The following is a 7,002-nucleotide window of genomic DNA, read 5'->3' as shown; positions in this document are numbered from 1 at the left end:
AACATGCTTATGTATACCGGCCGGGTCGTACAGAGCTGGAATACATGTATTCGCTCGATCGCATACATGTACGTACCCGAATACCCCGACTCCGCCGGCAAGCGTGCCGTGTGTACGTGTACAAATACGTATGGATGACAACGCTGAATAAATATTCTTCGGATCCTTCCTTGACAAGGCCATTGGTCCTATGGTTGGGGATGGATTTGGAAACCAGTCTGTTCAAGCAAGGATGGCGTGGCGGCGGCGGCATCCTCGTGGTGGACCTGTGTCCTCGGGCTCCATCGTTGCGACTGCGTTTGCTCCAGCGTCGGCGCGGAGCTTGGGAGGTAGTCCAGGAGCGGATGCAGATTGTGGTCTGCATCGACGACATCTGGAAGACGGAACATGTGCTGGGTTTTTGGTTGGCAGGTATGGTTTCCTTCCGCGACGTCTTAGTCGGGGTGGGGTGCCAGATCTGGAGTTCGATGGCGTGTCCGGGGTGTTGCCCCGGTCTGATTCGTTCAACGGTAAGGGCTTCACTTTTGGTGAGCCACCTTGGAGGTCCGCAAAGCTGCATATCAGCGATGGAGCCGTGTCGAACTCAGATGAGGAGGTGATCCATCATTCTTTTCTTCGGTGGCTGATGTCGTGGTGCCGGAGGCAGGTGATGGACGTTGGTGTCAAGCTCAGAGATGTTCTGCTATCTTTTCAGTTTTGTCATGTCGGTCCTTACATGACTTGTACTTTAATCTTTATGATATGAATGAGACACGTATTACCATGAAAAAAAATCAACACAAACGTAAAGCTCTCGAGAGCCTCGGTCGAGAATTTCTGTACCGACTGGAGACTCGAGAGGCGCAAGAGATAAAAAGTCAAACGGCTTCCAGACCTAACGCAGACAGCTTAAGCTGTCGCAATTGACCTGGAAGCCTATCTACTTGGGCGAGGGGCTGATCGGGCGTTGATCTTAAGCTGCGTCCCATCCTTATCGCCTACAAGAATATCGGAACGGTGACGGCGGCTTGTGCGGTGCCCTACCCGTCTCCATCCCTCTATAAATACCTACCACATCCATCCATCAGGGAGGGACTCAGGCACAAAGAAAGGCACAAGGCCCCCGCCCTTCAACTCACGCACACATCCATCAGGGAGAGTGTTAGAATAAATCCGAGGCACTCCGTCGATCTATCAAGAATCAAGCAATCACACTAGCATGACACCGAGATTTGTTAACGAGGTTCACCGATATGGCTACATCCCCAGGGCAATGACTACGGGCGCTCCTTCCCATGACACCGCTTCAATACCGCACACCGGCCGCCCGGGCGCCGGCACACGTCGCCGGCTCCCCTGCGTACCCGTGCTATTATGTTGGCATAGGTTACATCGTGTGTCTACCCGCGCTATATAAGAGAGGCCTAGGATACAAGTGTCCTACTTGGACACGACGCCATATCCTATCTACACACCATACGACTCCAAATCCAATTGTTACCTAACTTGTACAATAATATTCAACACAACTCTAACAAACTCCACCTTGGCAAATATTCTCCACCACCTTGAATTTGTCTGTGCGTCGAACCTCCATGTACATTGGACTTGAGATACGCCATGAGCACCGCTGCTACTCCCAGACTCCATGTGACTCCACCTGCAACTGTAGTCCCTTTTCGTCTTCTTCAAGTCAACACTCGAGCAAAATTAAGTTTCTCAATACTCTACTTTGTGCTCCCAACTTCCGGAGAATCCGTTCAACACCATCACACACTGACCACTGTTTGCGTGAAAAATGAGCAACTCACATATTGGATACCACATATGAGAGTTACGTGAACTCAACATCACCGCTCTTTCTTGACCGTCTGTCTGAAACTTGAAGGAATTTCACCGTCGCCCTGTGTCACCCTGAGTCAAATTCACAGTTGTCTCACCCCTTTTCCGGATAGTCTCTGGCATGTCCCACAGCTATAGCACTCCGCCTCCTTCTGTCTTGTCATCCACACTTTGCCATGTGCATCGAGCACCACAGAATATACGGCCATGTACTTTCTCTGTTTTGACAATTTTAGACTTTCCGCCACTTTCTCAGATTCTCCATGGTCAACTCCTGTCCATCAACTAGCACCGATAGGCCCAGTCACCAACTTGAATCTGGTACTCGTCAACACTGCTTCAGCACCCCCTGCACAATTTATCTGACCATATGTCTGACCACCAGTGCCTTGGCCTGTCGTTGTGTCCCGTGCTTATCGCACGCCTCGCCGCTATCACCGCGTGGAGCCTCTGCTGTCCTAGTCGAGTCTTCCAAGGTTGCGAACCCACACCACTCAATCCCCACTGCAGAGAACCACCGATCATCACCGACCGATGCCGAGTATCACGCCTCCATCAGACCATTGGGCCCCAGTCCGATCCACGTGTCTCTCGCTATCCCGCTGAAATAGGCTTCGACTCTCCATGCATTTACGCCGTAGCCCCTCCATCAGCACAGAGTGAAGTCGTCCATCAGACTCCAGCTCCACCTTCAACATGACTCCATGTAGCTGGCCATGCTACCCTCGCGCCCTGTCGACTTCAAGCTCTCTCATGTGCACTGTCTTGAATCAACCCTGCGCCATAGTCTGTCGAAGCCGCACAAGCCCTCAAGCCTGCACCGCGCGTTTCCACGCCCCCAAAATTCGGCCACCATCAGCATCACGCTCTTATGTTGTCGTCGCTGAAATCAACGCCGTCTTCTGCTTTGACCAACATCCCCGTCGATCCGTCAGGCAGTTCAGTCTGACCCAGTCGAAGTTATCCGACTGCAATCATGCTCCACCCTGCGTCGTATCCGCCTCGCACATCTGTGCATTGCCTTGACGCCCTGTATATGCATGGTCCCTCGCGACACACTCCAGACTTCACAAGCCTTGTACGCGCGCCACCCTTGCCGCGCCTTTATTTTATGTACCGTGCAATTCTACCATCCCGTACATACATGTACATGTACCAAGCAAATAGAGCCAATTGGAGAATCCCTCTAGTAGCCTTCTCGTGCGCACAAGATCAAAAAATCCCGGTTCATCCTTGCTCACGTGCAGCCCCAAAGCTTCTCCTTCCCTGCTTTTTCTTTGCTTCTGATGGAAATATACACACAGACACCTGACGCCTTTTTTCCTTTAACAAATCTAACTAGCTTTTGGCCTGCATGCAACGCGCTGCACCTAGGGTTTCAGCCAACCGTGGACTCCTCCTGCCGGTTCCGCCTGGGCCCTCATCAGGCCCCAGCCTTGCCTCGCCCACGCACAGAGACTTGCTCACGCGCAGGCCTCTGCCTTGTTCAGCACTGGCCACCACGCACGCTGCCCCAAACCCGACGCACCAACCATCAGCCACACGCGTTTGCACCGGCCGGGCCACCTGCCTAGCGCGTTGCTTGCACGCCCTTGCTGCAACGTGTTACGTAGGCCGCTGCCGCACGCTTTCGATCTCGCGGAGATTCCGTGCCTGCGTGCCACGCGCCGCCAGCTGCCAGTCTGCTCGCTTCAAGGACTTCTGCTGCTGCACACCATCAATTTCATGGACTGAATCGATTCCGATCTCAACGCCTCTGTCGATCCGGCTGCTTTCCACGGCTGTTTCCCACGGCAACCGATCTCGCCGATACACACCGCCCGCAGCTCTTCGATTCCGCTGATGATCACCATCCAATCCGATGAATTAATCTGTACCGCAATTGTCCCATACCTCTAGATCAACAAACCTGCGCTCCAAGCAACCTAGCTCATGATACCACTTGTTAGAATAAATCCGAGGCGCTCCGTCGATCTAAGGACCAAGCAATCACACAAGCACGACACAGAAATTTGTTAACGAGGTTCACCGATATGCCTACATCCCCGTCGATCCATCAGACTGTCCAGTCCAATCCAGCCGAAAAAAATCCGACTGCAACCATGCTCCACCTTGCGTCGTGACTGCCCGCACTGTTGGCACCGCCTTCCCGCGACGCCGCTTCTCCTTCTACCTCGAGCTGCGTCTCACAGCTCTCTCTCTCTCTCTCTCTCTCTCTCTCTCTCTCTCTCTCTCTCTCTCTCTCTCTCTCTCTCTCTCTCTCTTGGTTTCTCTCAAACACACATCATGGAAGAAACTCTCAGGAAACACACACACACGCATGGACCAAGGAAGAAGGAGGCAATAGCTTTGCCAAGAGACACCTTCCTCTTGGTCAGCCGTGGCTACATCTTTTTCTCAGCCCTCACGGCCTTAGCTTTCTATTACTTCACATGCAAAGTGTAAATACACCAGTTAACACGGCCAGGCCAAACACCCTGATCCGCTTCCAACGCCCACGTCCAGGACGTGGCCAACTACTCCACCAATGCGGCTGCATGCAACCTCCATCAGCTACATGCACGTACTAACAAACTTGACCGACTCACTCAGCCATATCTCAACTAACAAACTTCGTGATTCACTCTAGAAGCTAACAAACTCAATGATCCAGCCAATCTCTAGACCACTAACATGATACGCACACATGCAAGTGCACACATGTCAAGATTAGCTCCAACACGCACTTCTCCGTGCATAACTTGACGCTCTCAGGCTCTCAAATCATCTCCCGCGAATTGTTATCCATCATATAATTTCCATCTTAGCTGTATGGGCTTTTGCAACACCGTCAAACATCACTGCTATGCCGACCGAGCTACTCCACTCCTACCGTAAAATCCAACCACGAGACAATATCCTTTGGTCCATACGTGGTGGTGCTTCTCTTGGCACAAACTCCAATTCTTGAAGTTGATTTGTTTTCTCACCCAACGTCACTGCTACCAGATGAAAAATATCCATTTGATTAGTTTCGTTCGCTGATTGATTTCCTCCTGCCTTACACACGTGCATTATTTTTCACAAACAAAATCTCGTTGCATCCATGCCCTTTGCCTTCTACAGCAACGCGCACGCAGCCAGCAGCCTCTGTCTGCTTTTAGCCTTACGCACCGGATCAGCCACGCCCGCCTGCTTCCTGGGCTGCCCCCGCAAATCCCCATCTGGGCCACGGGCCAGCAGGCCTCTCCACATGCGTCACCGCGTCGCACCAGCTCCGCGTGGCGTTCGCCTTGCAGCACCGCTGTTCCACATTTAGGCTGGTCACAGTGGGGAGGAACTTAGGAGTAACATCACACACTTCAATACAACTTTGCTTATGTGGCACATATTTAATGAAGAAAGAGGTGCTTGTGGTAACTAGCTAAGTTACCGAAACATCACATACTCCAAGAAACAATGAGTCTATAACCTAATAAATACAGCATTGCATGACACTACATACATATTCCTACCCACTATGAAGGTAGTAACATAGTCTAGGGAAGCGTGTAAGTTACTAGCTTATGTTCTTGCCCATTGTGACCAGCCTTACGCCGCCGCCGCTTGCACGCGTCTCGATTGGATAATCCGATCTGGCCAAGCCCTTGCACAGAACACGCCGCCGCCGCCACACAAGTTGATTCCGATTGCTTCGATTCCCGTGCCATCAATTTGCAACACACCCGATAAGTCATCGTCCTAACCAGCCGCAGATCACCGATGAAGCTTCTGCCGAAGTTGCTCCATCCGATCGCTAGCTTCCGCGATCATAAATCTTCGTCGGCTCCTTGCAATTTTGACATCAATTTCATACTCTAGATCAACAGCCGCAACCTTCTCGAACCTTGCTCATGATATCACTTGTTAGAATAAATCCGAGGCACTCCGTCGATCTACCAAGGACCAAGCAATCACACTAGCACGACACCGAGATTTGTTAACGAGGTTCACCGATATGGCTACATCCCCGGGGCAATGACTACGGGCGCTCCTTCCCATGACACCGCTACAATACCGCGCACCGGCCGCCGGGGCGCCGGCACACACCGCCGGCTCCCCCGCGTACCCGTGCTATTACGTTGGCATAGGTTACATCGTGTGTCTACCCGCGCTATATAAGAGAGGCCTAGGATACAAGTGTCCTACTTGGACACGACTCCATATCCTGTCTACACACCATACGACTCCAAATCCAACTGTAACATAACTTGTACAATAATATTTAACACAACTCTAACAGAGAGACTCACGCACACATCCATCAGGGAGGAGAGCTCGGGGATCTAGCCGAGAACCCACGCGCGAAGCACCCGGGAGATCGATCCATCACACGGAGCACGCATCCATCCAGACGAGGAGGAGTCCATGTCGGGACTCCCGACGAGCGCGCGGCCATACGGGGAGCTCGTGCAGGCAGCCGAGACTCCGTACGCAGCCGGACTTGGCTCACCGGAGCCGCTAACGGAGATCACATCATGCCGATCATCTTCTCTCAAGGTGAGAACCATAACTAGTCTACCCCTCACATCCCATCTCTTTTCTCTCGATGGCGGTGATCGGAGCTGCGGCCGGACGGCCGGATTCGAGGTTGGCCGTCGGCTCCATCTCATCTCGTTGAAGACGACGATGTGTCGGGGCTGCCGTTCATGTGTAGCCCCGGTGCACTACTCACCGGCGACGGCTTCCGCGAGGACGGCGACGACGTGCCGGGGTTGCCGGGCTTGCGGAACCCCGGCGCACCCTCCATGCAAGACAACGACGTTCCAGGGTTGCCGGGCATGCGGAACCCCCGGCGCATCCTCCACGCAAGACCGCGACGGATCGGGGCCACCACCCATGCATGACCCGGTTCACTCTCCTGCGCGGTCCCCAGCTCCGTGTAAGGACACGAGGTTTATACTAGTTCGGGCCACCATTGTGGTGTAATACCCTACTCTAGTTTGTGGCGTGGTGATGAACAATACAAAGGAAGAACTGCCTCGCGAGGGGAGGAGTTCTTGTGGAGGTGATGCCTCTTGGGAAGGATTCAGTCCGGATCCCTTTCTATCGTGGTGGCTAGCCCTATTTATAGAGCGAGGCCGTAGTCCTCTTCCCAAATATTGAGCGGGAAGGGCGCCAACAATTGGCCATTTTGAAGGGGAACATCTAGTACACTTATCC

This window comes from Triticum dicoccoides, chromosome 7B, assembly GCF_002162155.2.
Source record: "Triticum dicoccoides isolate Atlit2015 ecotype Zavitan chromosome 7B, WEW_v2.0, whole genome shotgun sequence".
Classification (NCBI taxonomy): domain Eukaryota; kingdom Viridiplantae; phylum Streptophyta; class Magnoliopsida; order Poales; family Poaceae; genus Triticum; species Triticum dicoccoides.
This window is presented reverse-complemented; position numbering follows the sequence as displayed.